This window comes from Tursiops truncatus, chromosome 3, assembly GCF_011762595.2.
Source record: "Tursiops truncatus isolate mTurTru1 chromosome 3, mTurTru1.mat.Y, whole genome shotgun sequence".
Taxonomy (NCBI): domain Eukaryota; kingdom Metazoa; phylum Chordata; class Mammalia; order Artiodactyla; family Delphinidae; genus Tursiops; species Tursiops truncatus.
Genome location: NC_047036.1, coordinates 43,578,418 through 43,596,056, shown reverse-complemented (window position 1 = coordinate 43,596,056; position 17,639 = coordinate 43,578,418). Strand labels below are relative to the sequence as shown.

Below are 17,639 nucleotides of genomic sequence, written 5' to 3'. Positions count from 1 at the left end.
TAAATGAATGAAACAAATGGCTCTAAAGCTTGAGTTTTTCTGAATTATTACTGGAATAGTTCTTTACAGGATCACATAGAATTTATACAACTTCCTACATTTGATTAATTCTAGCGATCTTATTATCTCAGTATATTTACCACTAAGAGCAGAAGAGCAGTACGGCTACTGTAACCATGAGTAAAAATACCTGTGTTTACTGTAGTCTTTCAGTATCCTGATTTATTTATTTTGGTAAATAGAGACAGAATACAACATGGAAAAATGCTGAACATTTCTAGTTGATCTTCCTGAAGCTTACCAACTTTGGGTGGTTATAAAACACACACAGATATTTAAAATTGCCCAGATGCTACCTGGCTGTGTTTGTACTGGGCTGGGCTTAATTGGTGGCTCCTGAATTTCTATAAAGGAGTGCTAATCTGGTTGGAAAGGAGATGTGGGTCTTCAAACCTTATTGATGTGGTTATAAGACCACGTGAAAAAGATCAGTTGCCCATCTCATAGAATGAAGGAGTGGTGAAGCCTGCTGGATGGGGTTTGAGGCAGAGGAGGAAGGTACCAAATCTCTCTCTGAGAAGCATAAACATACGGGATTTAGTCTTAAGTAAGTATACGACTTCAAAGCAGTCATTTAATTTCTTTTGGCCTCAGTTTCCACGTCAATAAAGTGAGGAACTTAGAATACAGCAAGTATAAGGTTAATTCCAACCCTGTCTTTGGGTGGTATCATGAAAGGTCTCAGATTCAGACTCAGATATAACCTGCATTTAAACTGGAAATCTCTCTGAGGTCCAGTTTCTTTTTCTGTAAAGTGAATAAGTTTGGCTAAAACAGACTCTAAGGTTTTTCTCAAGTCTAACATTCTTTGCTTTGATTGTGCTTTTGGATTTTTTTTTCTTACTCTGGTGAAATTAAACCTCTTACTTTTTTGTTTGTTTGTTTTTTTGGTTTCTTTGAGGCTGTGGTCACACACAAACTGTGAGGCTATGTCACACACTTGTAGATGTAGTGTGCATACTTTGCTGTTGGTGAACACTAACTCTGCTTTTTGGCAGAGTGTGGAGCAGAGGTGGATCTGTGTGGTTTGTTTTATGCTCTAAACTTGACAGTGAGAGGACAGGAAATGGTCCATGGAGAAAATGGTGACAAAATATGTCTTTAACCTCAATTCTGCTCAATTGACATTAGAAACTGTTAGCATTTTAAAACTGTGCGTTTCCACTTCACTTAATTCCCATTCCTTTGCCTCCTTTTAGGGCATCTAGGTGGATGATTCAGGCCGGGAAGCTCTTCAGTCAGCTGAACGACAAAAAGGACCTGGTCACGCCTATTTTTAGCTCCGTGCCTCAGTTACAGGTACAGAGAAATGGAGGAAATAGAAACTGCTACGTCCGTTGAGCACTATGTTTGAGAATTCTTGATAACAGACTTCACAAAAGGGACAATGTTAATCTTTAACAAATGTGTGTGTTGTGCATGGGGTCAGGGCCCTGGAAAGATAGCTATCAAATCTGCAACGCTTTCTAACACAACTTTATAGGTGAAAACTCTTTGAGAAGAATTATCAGAAAGGAAAAAACAATGGCATAACTGATTAATTATGGGTTTACATCTTATTTTTGATCAATTTAACATGATTTTCACTCACAAAGCTGGTTCTTCTAAATTCAGTTTGACAGACATATATATATAATGCATCTGCTGTGGGCCAGCATCCTCTCCCCAGGCCTTTCACGTCCACTGTTCTATTTCATTCTCTCTCTTTTTTTTTAACGTCTTTATTGGAGTATAATTTCTTTACAGTGTTGTGTTAGTTTCTGTTGTATAACAAAGTGACTCAGCTATATGTATAGATATATCCCCATATGCCCTCCCTCTTGCGTCTCCCTCCCACCCTCCCTATCCCACCCCTCTAGGTGGTCACAAAGCACAGATCTGATCTCCCTGTGCTGTGCAGCCGCTTCCCACTAGCTATCTTTTACATTTGGTAGTGTATATATGTCCATGCCACGTTCTCACTTCATCCCAACTTACCCTTCCCCGTCCCCGTGTCCTCAAGTCCATTCTCTATGTCTGCATCATTATTCCTCCCCTGCCCCTAGGTTCTTCAGAATCATTTTTTTTTTTTTTTTAGATTCCATATATATGTGTTAGCATACGGTATTTGTTTTTCTCTTTCTGACTTACTTCACTCTGTGTGACAGTTGCTATGTCCATCCACCTCACTACAAATAACTCAATTTCATTTCTTTTTCTAGCTGAGTAATATTCTATTGTATATATGTGCCACATCTTCCTTACCCATTAATCTGTTCATGGACACTTAGGTTGCTTCCATGTCCTGGCTATTGTAAATAGAGCTGCAATGAACATTGTGGTACATGACTCTTTTTGAATTATGGTTTTCTCAGGGTATATGCCCAGTAGTGGGATTGCTGGATAGTATGGTAGTTCTATTTTTAGTTTTTAGGGAACCTCCATAGTGTTCTCCACAGTGGCTGTATCAATTTACATTCCCACCAACAGTGCAAGAGGGTTCCCTTTTCTCCACACCCTCTCCAGCATTTATTGTTTGTACATTTTTTGATGATGCCCATTCTGACTGGGGTGAGGTGATACCCCATTGTAGTTTTGATTTGCATTTCTCTAATGATTAGTGATGTTGAGCAACTTTTCATGTGTTTGTTCGCAATCTGTATATCTTCTTTGGAGAAATGTCTATTTAGGTCTTCTGCCCAGTTTTGGATTGGGTTTTTGTTTTTTTGATATTGAGCTTCATGAGCTGCTTGTATATTTTGGAGATTAATCCTTTGTCAGTTGCTTTGTTTGTAAAGATTTTCTCCCATTCCGAGGGTTGCCTTTTCATCTTGTTTATGGTTTCCTTTGCTGTGCAAAAGCTTTTAAGTTTCATTAGGTCCCATTTGTTTATTTTTGTTTTTATTTCCATTTCTCTAGGAAGTGGGTCAAAAAGGATCTTGCTGTGATTTATGTCATGGAGAGTTCGGCCTATGTTTTCCTTTAAGAGTTTTATAGTGTCCAGTCTTATATTTAGGTCTTTACTCCATTTTGAGTTTATTTTTGTGTATGGTGTAAGGAAGTATTCGAATTTCATTCTTTTACATGTAGCTGTCCAGTTTTCCCAGCACCACTTATTGAAGAGGTTGTGTTTCCTCCATTGTATATTTTTGCCTCCTTTATCAAAGATAAGGTGACCATATGTGCATGGGTTTATCTCTGGGATTTCTATCCTGTTCCATAGATCTGTATTTCTGTTTTTGAGCCAGTACCATACTATCTTGACTACTGTACCTTTGTAGTATAGTCTGAAGTCAGGGAGCCTGATTCCTCCAGCCCTGTTTTTCTTTCTCAAGATTGCTTTGGCTATTCGGGGTCTTTTGTATTTCCATACAAATTGTGAAGTTTTTTGTTCTAGTTTTGTGAAAAATGCCAGTGGTAGTTTGATAGGGATTGCACTGAATATGTAGGTTGCTATGGGTAGTATAGTCATTTTCACAATGTTGATTCTTCCAATCCAAGAACATGGTATATCTCTCCATCTGTTTCTGTCATCTTTAATTTCTTTCATCAGTGTCTTACAGTTTTCCGCATACAGGTCTTTTGTCTCCTTAGGTAGGTTTATTCCTCGGTATTTTATTCTTTTTGTTGAAGTGGTACATGGGAGTGTTTCCTTAATTTGTCTTTCAGATTTTTCATCATTCATGTATAGGGATGCAAGAGATTTCTGTGCATTAATTTTGTATCCTGCTACTTTACCAAATTCATTGATTAGCTCTAGTAGTTTTCTGCTAACATCTTTAGGATTCTCTATGTATAGTATCATATCATCTGCAAGCAGTGACAGTTTTACTTCTTCTTTTCCAATTTGGATTCCTTTTATTTCTTTTTCTTCTCTGATTGCTGTGGCTAAAACTTCCATAACTCTGTTGAATAATAGTGGTGAGGGTGGGCAACCTTGTATTGTTCCTGATCTTACTGGAAATGGTTTCAGTTTTTCACCATTGAGAATGATGTTGGCTGTGGGTTTGTCATATATGGCCTTTATTATGTTGAAGTGGGTTCCCTCTAATCCTACTTCCTGGAGGGTTTTTATCATAGGTGTTGAATTTTGTTGAAAGCTATTTCTGCATCTATTGAGATGATCATATGGTTTTTCTCCTTCAGTTTGTTAATATGGAGTATCACATTGATTGATTTGCATATACTGAAGAATCCTTGCATTCCTGGGATAAACCCCACTTGATCATGGTGTATGATCCTGTTCATGTGCTGTTGAATTCTGTTTGCTAGTATTTTGTTGAGGATTCTTGCATCTATATTTATCAGTGATATTGGCCTGTAGTTTTCTTTTTTTGTGTGACATCTTTGTCTGGTTTTGGTATCAGCGTGATGGTGGCCTTATAGGAGTTTGGGAGTGTTCCTCCCTCTGCTATATTTTGGAAGAGTTTGAGAAGGATAGGTGTTAGCTCTTCTCTAAATGTTTGATAGAGTTCGCCTGGGAAGCCATCTGGTCCTGGGCTTTTCTTTGTTGGAAGATTTTTAATCACGGTCTCAATTTCAGTGCTTGTCATTGGTCTGTTTATATTTTCTATTTCATACTTGGTCAGTCTCAGAAGGTTGTACTTTTCTAAGAATGTGTCCATTTCTTCCAGGTTGTCCATTTTATTGGCATAGAGTCGCTTGTAGCAACTCTTATGATAATTTGTATTTCTGCAGTGTCAGTTGTTACTTCTCCTTTTTCATTTCTAATTCTATTGATTTGAGTCTTCCCCATTTTTTTCCTGATGAGTCTGGCTAATGCTTTATTAATTTTGTTTATCTTCTCAAAGAAAGAGCTTTTAATTTTATTCAACTTTGCTGTCATTTCCTTCCCTTTTTTCATTTATTTCTGATCTGATCTTTATGATTTCGTTCCTTCTGCTAACTTTGGGATTTTTTGTTCTTCTCTCTCTCATTGCTTTAGGTGTAAGGTTAGGTTCTTTATTTTAGGTATTTCTTGTTTCTTGATGTGGGATTGTATTGATCTAAACTTCCTTCTTAGAACTGCCTTTGCTGCATCCCATAGGTTTTGGGTCATCGTGTTTTCATTGCCATTTGTTTCTGGGTATTTTTTTGATTTCCTCAGTGATCTCTTGGTTATTTAGTAGTATATTGTTTAGCATCCATGTGTTTGTATTTTTTACAGATTTTTTTTTTCCCTCTAATTGATATCTAGTCTCATAGTGTTGTGGTCGGAAAATATACTTGGTACAATTTCAATTTTCTTATATTTACCAAGGCTTGATTTGTTACCCAAGAAATGGTCTATCCTGGAGAATGTTCCATGAGCACTTGAGAAGAAAGTGTATTGTGTTGTTTTTGGATGGAATGTCCTATAAATATCAATTAAGTCCATCTTGTTTAATGTGCCATGTAAAGCTTGTGTTTCCTTATTTATTTTCATTTTGGATGATCTGTCCATTGGTGAAAGTGGGCTGTTAAAGTCCCCTACTGTTTTTGTGTTACTGTCATTTCCCCTTTTATGGCTGTTAGCATTTGCCTTATGTGTTGAGGTGCTCCTATGTTGGGTGCGTAAATGTTTACAATTGTTATCTCTTCCTAGATTGATCCCTTGATCATTATGTACTGTCCTTCTTTCTTTCTTGTAATAGTCTTTATTTTAAAGTCTATTTTTCCTGATATGAGAATTGCTACTCTAGCTTTCTTTGATTTCCATTTGCATGGAATATCTTTTTCCATCCCCTCACTTTTAGTCTGTATGTGTCCCTAGGTCTGAAGTGGATCTCTTCTAGACAGCATATATATGGGTCTTGTTTTTCTATCCATTCAGCCAGTCTATGTCTTTTGGTTGGAGCATTTAATCCATTTACATTTAAGGTAATTATTGATATGTATGTTCCTATTACCATTTTCTTAATTGTTTGGGGTTTGTTTTTGTAGGTCTTTTCCTTCTCTTGTGTTTCCTGCCTAGAGAAGTTCCTTTAGCATTTGTTGTAAAGCTGGTTTGGTGGTGCTGAATTCTCTTAATTTTTGCTTATCTGTAAAGGTTTTAATTTCTCCGTTGAATCTGAATGAGATCCTCGCTGGGTAGAGTAATCTTGATTGTAGGTTTTTTCCTTTCATCACTTTAAATATGTCCTGCCAGTCCCTTCTGGCTTGCAGAGTTTCTGCTGAAAGATCAGCTGTTAACCTTATGGGGATTCCCTTGTATATTATTGTTGCTTTTCCCTTGCTGCTTTTAATATTTTTTCTTTGTATTTAATTTTTGATAGTTTGATTAATATGTGTCTTGGCATGTTTCTCCTTGGATTTAACATGTGTGGGACTCTCTGTGCTTCCTGGACTTGATTGACTATTTCCTTTCCCCTATTAGGGAAGTTTTCAACTATAATCTCTTCAAATATTTTCTCAGTCCCTTTGCTTTTCTCTTCTTCTTCTGGGACCCCTATGATTCGAATGTTGGTGCATTTAATGTTGTCCCAGAGGTCTCTGAGATTGTCCTCAATTCTTTTCATTCTTTTTTCTTTGTTCTGCTCCTGACAGTTATTTCCACCATTTTGTCTTCCAGGTCATTTATCCGTTCTTCTGCCTCAGTTATTCTGCTATTGATTCCTTCTAGAGTATTTTTAATTTCATTTATTGTGTTGTTCATCATTGCTTGTTTCATCTTTAGTTCTTCTAGGTCCTTGTTAACTGTTTCTTGCATTTTGTCCATTCTATTTCCAGGATTGTGGATCATCTTTACTATCATTACTCTGAATTCTTTTTCAGGTAGACTGCCTATTTCCTCTTCATTTGTTTGGTATGGTGCATGTTTACCTTGCTCCTTCATCTACTGTGTATTTCTCTGTCTTCTCATTTTGCTTAACTTACTGTGTTTGGGATCTCCATTTCGCAGGCTGCAGGTTCATAGTTCCTGTTGTTTTTGGTGTCTGCTCCCAGTGGGTAATGTTGTTTCAGTGGGTTGTGTAGGCCTCCTGGTGGAGGGGACTGGTGCCTGTATTCTGGTGGATGAGGCTAGATCTTGTCTTTATGGTGGGCAAGACCATGTCCGGTGGTGTGTTTTGGGATGTCTGTGAAGTTTTTATGATTTTAGGCAGCCTCTCTCCTAATGGGTGGTGTTGTGTTCCTGTCTTGCTAGTTGTTTGGCATATGGTGTCCAGCACTGTAGCTTGCTCTTCGTTGAGTGGAGCTGGGTCTTAGCATTGAGATGGAGATCTCTGGGAGAGCTTTTTCCCCTTTGATATTACGTGGGGCCGGGATGTCTCTGGTGGACCAATGTCCTGAAATTGGCTCTCCCACCTCAGAGGCTTGGGCCTGACACCCGGACAGAGCACAAAGACCCTGTCAGCCACATCTCTCAGAAGAAAAGTGAGAAAAAAGAAAGAAAGAAAGAAAATAAATAAATTAAATAAAAGAATAAAGTTATTAAAATAAAAAAATTATTAAAAATAAAAAATAATTAAAAAAAGGAGAGAGAGAAAGAAGAGAGCAACAAAACGAAAAAACAAATCCACCAATCTTAACAAGTGCTAAAAATTATATGTAAAAAGAAAAAAAAATGGACAGTGAGAACCCTAGGACAAATGTCAAAAGTGAAGCTATGTAGACAAAATCACACAAAGAAGCATACATATACACACTCACAAAAAGAGGAAAAGGAAAAAAATATATATATATACATTAAAAAAAAAGGTAGAAAGCAACCAAATCAATAAACAAATCTACTGATGATAATAAGCTCTAAATACTAAACTAAGATAAACATAAAACCCAAAACAAATTAGATGCAGAAAGCAAACCCCAAGTCTACAGTTGCTCCCAAAGTCCACCGTCTGAAGTTTGGGATGATTCGTTGTCTATTCAGGTATTCCACAGATGCAGGGTACATCAAGTTGATTGTGGAGATTTAATCTGCTGCTCCTGAGGCTGCTGGGAGAAATTTCCCTTTCTCTTCTTTGTTCTCACAGCTCCTGGTGTTCAACTTTGGATTTGGACCTGCCTCTATGTGTAGGTCGCCTGAGGGCATGTGTTCCCCTCCCAGACAAGACAGAGTTAAAGTAGGAGCTGATTAGGGGGCTCTGGCTCACTCAGGCCAGTGGGAGGGAGGGGTATGGAATGTGGGGCGAGCCTGTGGTGGCAGAGGCCGGTGCGACGCTGCAACAGGCTGAGGTGTGCTGCGTGTTCTCCCAGGGAAGTGGTCCCTGGATCACGGGACCCTGGCAGTGCCGGGCTGCACAGGCTCCCAGGAGGGGAGGTGTGGATAGTGACCTGTGTTTGCACACAGGCTTCTTGTAGCTGCAGCAGCAGCCTTAGGGTTTCATGCCTGTCGCTGGTGTCCATGCTGATAGCTGTGGCTCATGCCCATCTCTGGAGCTCATTTAGGCAGTGCTCTGAATCCCCTCTCCTAGCGTACCCCAAAACAGTGGTCTCTTGACTCTTAAGCAGGTCCAGACTTTTTCCTGGACTCCCTCCCAGCTAGCTGTAGTGCACTAGCCCCCTTCAGGCTGTGTTCATGCAGCCAACCCCAGTCCTCTCCCTGGGGTCTGACCTCCGAAGCCCGAGCCTCAGCTCCCAGCCCCTACGTTCCCCCGGCGAGTGAGCAGACAAGCCTCTCAGGCTGGTGAGTGCTGGTCTGCACCGATCCTCTGTGTGGGAATCTCTCGCTTTGCCCTCCGCACCCCTGTTGCTGCTCTCTCTCCCGTGGTTCCAAAGCTTCTCCCCCCACTGCCCACCCCCCATCTCAGCCACTGAAGGGGCTTCCTAGTGTGTGGAAAATTTTCCTCTTTAACAGCTCCCTCCCTGAGGTGCAGGTCTCGTCCCTATTCTTTTGCCTCTGTTTCTTCTGTTTTCTTTTGCCCTACCCAAGTATGTGGGGAGTTTCTTGCCTTTTGGGAAGTCTGAGGTCTTCTGCCAGTGTTCAGTAGGTGTTCTGTAGGAGTTGTTCCACATGTAGTTGTAGTTTTGATGTATATGTAGGGAGGAAGGTGATCTCCACGTCTTATTCCTCCACCATCTTGAAGTCACCTCTCTATTTCATTCTCACATCAACCTTTTGAGATAGCTATTTATATTTTCCACCTATGTCTGAAGATATGGAGGCTTGGAAACGTGAATCTGCCCAAGGTCACATAGAACAAGTTGGGATTTAAACCCCAATATTCTACCTTCCATCTCCTTTGCTTACTCTCCATTACGATGGTTATATGGTACAGTGGGTATGTGAGGGAACAGATGTGAATTTAAAAAACACAAAAATCAGTTTTTAAAATCATCACCTTGTACACCTTAAATTTACACAATGTTATATGTCAATTGCATTTCAATAAAGCTGGAAAATTATTATATTTATTTGAATACACATTGACTTTACATATGCAGATCCAATTTAGCTTTTTATCCACAGTAAGTCATCTGCTGCCACAACTAAAATTGTGAGAAATCAAAGGAGTAGAAACATTCCAATTACTTGGAAAGGTTTTGTATTTTTCCTTTTTGTGGAGTGGCTTTTGGAAATTTAGGATGAATCTGGAAATAAGCATTAATGTAAAAGAATTGACCATGACTGTGAAGAGCCCTAAGCCTCACCCTTCCCTGCCATGACCTGGATCAATGAGCAAGGACCCTTAGGCCTCTTTCTAATGCTGGATAAGTGCTCATCTAGAAGAACTAACGTTCCCCTGTGTGTGTCCTTCAGAGGTACTCCAGTCATTGAGATGTCCCTCCTGAGTGATGAGATCCGGCTAATGTTGTCTCCGTGGTCTAATTTGATGATGTGATCTGTGCTCATTTCCTTTGAGACATTAGAGTAGACTGAGGTTGATTTTCAACCTCAGAATTTGATTTTATTTCAGAATTTCCCCTAAAATGGTGGGTAAAGAATTTGGACACCAATTCCTTCAAGGAACTCAGTGTCACAGAGGTGTTTTATACTGGGAATGATGCTTTGGTGTTCATGTATTGAGAACAGAAGTGCCCCTTTAATTACCCAGTTTTACCCTCCCAAGGGAGTCTCTCCCCTTCTTATATCCCCCAAATCCTACCTATTCTTCTGGAATTAACTGAAATCCCACTCTTGTTAGGCCTCTGTCCCCCACTCCCATCAAAGGTGTTATGTCCCTTCTCAAACTCCCAGAGTTCCCACCATCCAGCCATCAGTTCATTATTTGTGGAGTTTGGACAACTCTTCCACTGATGGGACCAATATCTGGATATTTTACTGTTCAACTTTTGCACAAGCTTATATATTTGATTTCCTTCACTAGAGTAGATTATACACTGGTTTGGAGTGAAGAAAGTAATTCCTTGGGTGGCTCAAGGAATTGAACCATATCTGGCACTCAGTAAATGTATGTTTCTGTTAGATTTGATTAACTTGCTAATAAGAATAATGGATGAAAGTCATGAATTCTACCCTGAGGAAACAGATTTACACTGCCTTCTTAGTAATTATTTGTTTCCTTTCATTTTTTTCCCCAAAAAGAAGTTAGCTGTGAATTAGGTCTCCGATGGTGCCAGCAAAGACCATAGAAACATAAGTTCTTTTGTGTGTGTCTGGCTTGAAGATTTTCAGGGAGAAGAAATCAAGTTAGAAGGAACAAAGAAGAATGTGTTTTAGGAGCCTTAAAGGGAAGTGGTCAAGAAAGTCAATATTTCAGGGACATACTTATGATATTTCTATTTATGATGGGGTAGTAGGGTAGAGTCTAGTAAAAGATGCACTTGTAATCTGTCCCTTGGAAATTGACTTACCTCCAGAGTGATTCTAAAACTGCACATTCCAGGGGTGGAGTCAAGATGGCATCCTAGGAGGACACGGAATTCACATCTCCACACAACTAGGGCAGCTACCAGGCACCAGTAGGGGACCATGGACACCTAAGGGGATGGGAGGAATCCGCAGCCACTGGCTTGCGGGATCTTGGGTTCCAGGCTGGAGGACGGACCTGAGTTCCCATGGTGGGAGCTCCAAGTCCAAACCGCTGGACTAACAGAGAACCTCAGAACCCAGGGAATATTAATCAGAGTGAGGCCTCCCAGAGGTCCTCATCTCAGCACCAAGACCTGGCTCTATCCAACTACCTGCAAACTCCAGTGTTGGACATCTCCGGCCAAACAACCAGTAAAATAGGAATACAGCATCACCCAGCAAAAAAAAAAAAAAAATGAAATGACAAAAAAATATGTTACAGATGAAGGAGCAAGGTAAAAACCTACAAGACCAAATAAATGAAGATGAAATAGACAACCTACCTGAAAAAGAATTCAGAGTAATGATAGTAAACATGATCCAAAATCTTGGAAACAGAATGGAGAAAATACAAGAAACATTTAACAAGGATCTAGAAGAGGTAAAGAACACACAAACAGTGACAAACAACATAATTACTGAACTTAAAAATACTCTAGAAGGAATCAATAGCAGAATAACTGAGGCAGAAGAATGGATAAATGACCTGGAAGATAAAATGGTGGAAATAACTGCCAGGAACAGAACAAAGAAAAAAGAATGAAAAGAATTGAGGACAATCTCAATTGTCCTCTGGGACAATACTAAATGCACCAACGTTCGAATCATAGGGGTCCCAGAAGAAGAAGAGAAAAGAAAAGGGACTGAGAAAATATTTGAAGAGATTATAGTTGAAAACTTCCCTAACATGGGAAAGGGAATAGTCAATCAAGTCCAGGAAGCACAGAGAGTCCCATTCAGGATAAATCCAAGGAGAAACATGCCAAGACACATATTAATCAAACTATCAAAAATTAAATACAAAGAAAAAATATTAAAAGCAGCAAGGGAAAAGCAACAATAATATGCAAGGGAATCCCCATAAGGTTAACAGCTGATCTTTCAGCAGAAACTCTGCAAGCCAGAAGGGAGTGGCAGGACATATTTAAAGTGATGAAAGGGAAAAACCTACAATCAAGATTACTCTACCCAGCGAGGATCTCATTCAGATTCAACGGAGAAATTAAAACCTTTACAGATAAGCAAAAATTAAGAGAATTCAGCCAAACTTCAGCCAAATTAAGAGAATTCACCACCAAACCAGCTTTACAACAAATGCTAAAGGAACTTCTCTAGGCAGGAAACACAGGAAAAGGAAAAGACCTACAAAAACAAACCCCAAATAATTAAGAAAATGGTAATAGGAACATACATATCGATAATTACCTTAAATGTAAATGAATTAAATGCTCCAACCAAAAGACATAGACTGGCTGAATGGATACAAACACAAGACCCATATATATGCTGTCTAGAAGAGACCCACTTCAGACCTAGGGACACATACAGACTGAAAATGAGGGGATGGAAAAAGATATTCCATGCAAATGGAAATCAAAAGAAAGCTGGAGTAGCAATTCTCATATCAGACAAAAGAGACTTTAAAATAAAGACTATTACAAGAGATAAAGAAAGACACTACATAATGATCAAGGGATCAATCTAAGAAGATATAACAATTGTAAATGTTTATGCACCCAACATAGGATCACCTCAATACATAAGGCAAATACTAACAGCCATAAAAGGGGAAATCGACAGTAACACATTCATAGTAGGGGACTTTAACACCCCACTTTCACCAATGGACAGATCATCCAAAATGAAAATAAATAAGGAAACACAAGCTTTAAATGACACATTAAACAAGATAGACTTAATTGATATTTATAGGACATTCCATCCAAAAACAACAGAATACACTTTCTTCTCAAGTGCTCATGGAACATTCTCCAGGATAGACCATATCTTGGGTCACAAATCAAGCCTTGGTAAATTTAAGAAAATTGAAATCGTATCAAGTATCTTTTCCAACTACAACGCTCTGAGACTAGATATCATTTACAGGAAAAAAATCTGTAAAAAATACAAACACATGGAGGCTAAACAATACACTACTAAATAACCAAGAGATCACTGAAGAAATCAAAGAGGAAATAAAAAAATACCTAGAAATAAATGACAATGAAAACACAATGACCCAAAACCTTGAGATGCACCAAAAGCAGTTCTAAGAGGGAAGTATATAGCAATACAATCCCACATCAAGAAACAAGAAATATCTAAAATAAACAACCTAACCTAATACCTAAAGCAATTAGAGAAAGAAGAACAAAATACCCCAAAGTTAGCAGAAGTAAAGAAATCATAAAGATCAGATCAGAAATGAATGTAAAAGAAATGAAGGAAACAATAGCAAAGATCAATAAAACTAAAAGCTGGTTCTTTGAGAAGATAAACAAAATTGATAAACCATTAGCCAGACTTATCAAGAAAAAAAAGGGAGAAGACTCAAATCAACAGAATTAGAAATGGAAAGGAGAAGTAACAACTGACTCTGCAGAAATACAAAGGATTATGAAGATTACTGCAAGCGACTATATGCCAATAAAATGGACAACCTGGAAGAAATGGACACATTCTTAGAAAAGCACAACCTTTCGAGACTGAACCAGGAAGAAACAGAAAATACAAACAGACAATGACAAGCACTGAAATGAAAGTGTGATTTAAAATCTTCCAACAAACAAAAGCCCAGGACCAGATGGCTTCACAGGAGAATTCTATCAAACATTTAGAGAAGAGCTAACACCTATCCTTCTCAAACTCTTCCAAAATATAGCAGAGGGAGGAACACTCCCAAACTCATTCTACAAGGCCACCATCACCCTGATACCAAATCCAGACAAAGATGTCACAAGAAAAGAAAACTACAGACCAATATCACTGATGAACATAGATGCAAGAATCCTCAACAAAATACTAGCAAACAGAATTCAACAGCACATGAACAGGATCATACACCATGATCAAGTGGGGTTTATTCCAGGAATGCAAGGATTCTTCAGTATATGCAAATCAATCAATGTGATACTCCATATTAACAAACTGAAGGAGAAAAACCATATGATCATCTCAATAGATGCAGAGAAAGCTTTTGACAAAATTCAACACCCATTTATGATAAAAACCCTCCAGAAAGTAGGCATAGAGGGAAACTACCTCAACTTTATAAAGACCAATATGACAAACCCACAGCCAACATCATTCTCAATGGTGAAAAACTGAAACCATTTCCTCTAAGATCAAGAACAAGACAAGGCTGCCCACTCTCACCACTATTATTCAGCAGAGTTTTGGAATTTTTATCCACAGCAATCAGAGAAGAAAAAGAAATAAAAGGAATCCAAATTGGAAAAGAAGAAGTAAAACTGTCACTGTTTGCAGATGATATGATACTATACATAGAGAGTCCTAAAGATGCTACCAGAAAACTCCTAGAGCTAATCAATGAATTTGGTAAAGTAGCAGGATACAAAATTAATGCACAGAAATCTCTTGCATCCCTATACATGAATGATGAAAAATCTGAAAGACAAATTAAGGAACCAGTCTCATTTACCATTGCAAGAAAAAGAATAAAATACCGAGGAATAAACCTACCTAAGGAGACAAAAGACCTGTATGCAGAAAACTGTAAGACACTGATGAAAGAAATTAAAGATGATACAAACAGATGGAGAGATATACCATGTTCTTGAATTGGAAGAATCAACATTGTGAAAATGATTATACTACCCAAAGCAATCTACAGATTCAGTGCAATTCCCATCAAACTACCAATGGCATTTTTCACAGAACTAGAAAAAAAAATTCACAGTTTGTATGGAAACACAAAAGACCCCGAATAGCCAAAGCAACCTTGAGAAAGAAAAACAGAGCTGGAGGAATCAGGCTCCCTGACTTCAGACTATACTACAAAGGTACAGTAGTCAAGATAGTATGGTACTGGCTCAAAAACAGAAATACAGATCTATGGAACAGGATAGAAAGCCCAGTGATAAACCCATGCACATATGGTCACCTTATCTTTGATAAAGGAGGCAAGATTATACAATGGAGAAAAGACAGCCTCTTTAATAAGTGGTGCTGGGAAAACGGGACAGCTACATGTAAAAGAATGAAATTAGAACACTTCCTTACACCATACACAAAAATAAACTCAAAATGGAGTAAAGACCTAAGTGTAAGGCCAGACACTATAAAACTCTTAGAGCAAAACATAGGCAGAACACTCCATGACATAAATCACAGCAAGATCCTTTTTGACCCACTTCCTAGAGAAATGGAAATAAAAACAAAAATAAACAAATGGGACCTAATGAAACTTAAAAGCTTTTGCACAGCAAAGGAAACCATGAAAAAGACGAAAAGGCAACCCTCAGAATGGGAGAAAATATTTACAAACGAAGCAACTGACAATGGATTAATCTCCAAAATATACAAGCAGTTCATGAAGCTCAATATCAAAAATACAGAAACCCAATCCAAAACTGGGCAGAAGACCTAAATAGACATTTCTCCAAAGAAGATATACAGATGGCCAACAAACACATGAAAAGTTGCTCAACATCACTAATCATTAGGGAAATGCAAATCAAAACTACAGTGAGGTATCACCTCACACTGGTCAGAATGGCCATCATCAAAAAATCTACAAACAGTAAATGCTGGAGAAGGTGTGGAGGAAAGGGAACCCTCTTGCACTGTTGGTGGGAATGTAAATTGATATAGCCACTGTGGAGAACAGTATGGAGGTTCCCTAAAAATCTAAAAATAGAACTACCATACGACCCAGCAATCCCACCTCTGGTCATATACCCTGAGAAAACCATAATTCAAAAAGAGTCATGTATCACAATGTTTATTTCAGCTCTATTTACAATAGCCAGGTCATGGAAGCAACCTAAGTGTCCATCGACAGATGAATGGATAAAGAAGATGTGGCACATATATACAATGGAATATTACTCAGCCATAAAAAGAAACGAAATTGAGCTATTTGTAGTGAGGTGGATGGACCTGGAGTCTGTGATACAGAGTGAAGTAAGTCAGAAAGAGAAAAACAAATACTGTATGCTAACACATATATATGGAATCTAAAATTTAAAATGGTTCTGATGAACCTAGGGGCAGGACAGGAATAAAGACACAGATGTGTAGAATGGACTTCAGGGCATGGGGAGGGCGAAGGTAAGCTGGGACGAAGTGAGACAGTGGCATGTACATATATACACTACCAAATGTAAAATAGATAGCTAATGGGAAGCAGCTGTGTAACACAGGGAGCTCAGCTCAGTGCTTTGTGACCACCTAGAGTGGTGGGATAGGGAGGGTGGGAGGGAGACGCAAGAGGGAGGGGATGTGGGGATGTACGTTTGCCCATAGCTGATTCACTTTGTTACACAGCAGAACCTAACAGAACATTGTAAAGCAATTATACTCCAATAAATATGTTAAAAAATGTATATCCCCATTTCATGGAATTAAATATCTTAATTGGAATGTGTTAATTGTAAGGCTTTTAGGACGTTGGTAATCAAAGAGCAGAGGTGCAGGTGGGGCGAGGAGAGACCAACCCCTGTTGTGGGCATCTGGCCAACCTAACAGGAATCCCATTTCTGATAATTGTGCTGAGGAAGGTGAGGCCAAAGGATGGGTTCTGAGTGTGCAGGACTTGCGTCCTCCTCCCTTGAAGCCATGGACAGTTATAAAGGTATTAGTCATCATAGAGCTCTGTTGACTTGTCTGCTCAAGTCAATAAATATTGCCATTTCCTGACTCATTTAGTGGAAAAATGAGGACAGTCAAGACAGAGGGAGGGCATGGGTGGGACAGGAATTTTGTAATTTATTATAGTATATTCCCCCCACCCCCAGTATTTTATTATGAAGATTTTCATACATACAGAAAAATTGAGGGAATTGCACAGTGAACACCCATACACGCACTTAGATTCTATGATGAACATTTTGCTAGAATTATTTTACTACCTATCTCTTCATCCCTCTCTCAATCTGTCTCAAGAGCAGCATTCTATGAGTTTTGACAAAGGCTTTCACCTGTGTGACCCTAACCCCTATCCAGATATAAAATACAACCTTCATCTCAGAAAGTCTCTTCATGCCCCTTCCTGAGCAATCCCTGCTCCCAACTCACTCCCAGAGGCAACCACTTTCCTATTTCTTTTATCGTAGATAAGTTTCGTCTATTCTAGAACTTTGTGTGAGGCTTCTTTCACTCTACTTTTGAGATTCATCCATATTATGTATATCCATTTTTTTTTAAACTAAAATAATCTCTATTCATTTTCAGAAACTCTCAGGTTAGCAATGTCCTTAAAAAAGGGAAAACAAAGTTTTTGTTTTTTTTAAAAAAAGGAGAGTTGAAAGGGACCCTAGTGACAGCTACATTGGCCCTTATTTTCTATATGAAGTGATCTGGGACCAGTGATTGCTCAGGGTCAAGTAGACTAAGCTGAAACTAGAACCCAGGTCTCCTGACCTGGTGCTTGAAACAGTTAGAGAGGCAGCTGAGTGGGGTGTTGTTTTGAGCTGAAGCCATGTGAGACTCGAGAGTTTCGACAGAGATTTGCTTTAAAGGATGTGAAACTCCACTAACCGCATGTGACAAGAAATCCTCGGAGGCCTTGGTGTGGAGCCAGGGGGGCAGTCTGACACGGCTTCTGGTTACCAGCTCCAAATCTGAATCCACTGGCTCAGGGTGACTTACGGTGAGCTTCCTGATTTGCAATAAAACGAGACATGGG

The 17,639-nt window shown here is 38.9% G+C and overlaps 1 long non-coding RNA gene across 3 annotated transcripts in view; it reads left to right on the top strand.

Moving 5' to 3' along the window:
- Positions 1-17,639, top strand: part of LOC109549122 (uncharacterized) — a 62,904-nt gene that overhangs the window by 24,302 nt on the left and 20,963 nt on the right. The window contains exon 5 of one of the 3 annotated variants that reach the window (XR_012330690.1): positions 1,260-1,359. The exons of 1 other annotated variant lie outside the window; for it this stretch is intronic. This is a non-coding gene — a long non-coding RNA (uncharacterized lncRNA). Of the gene's footprint in view, positions 1-1,259; positions 11,541-17,639 lie in introns of those variants that run through there. One more of the 3 variants, XR_012330691.1, reaches the window with a different exon arrangement.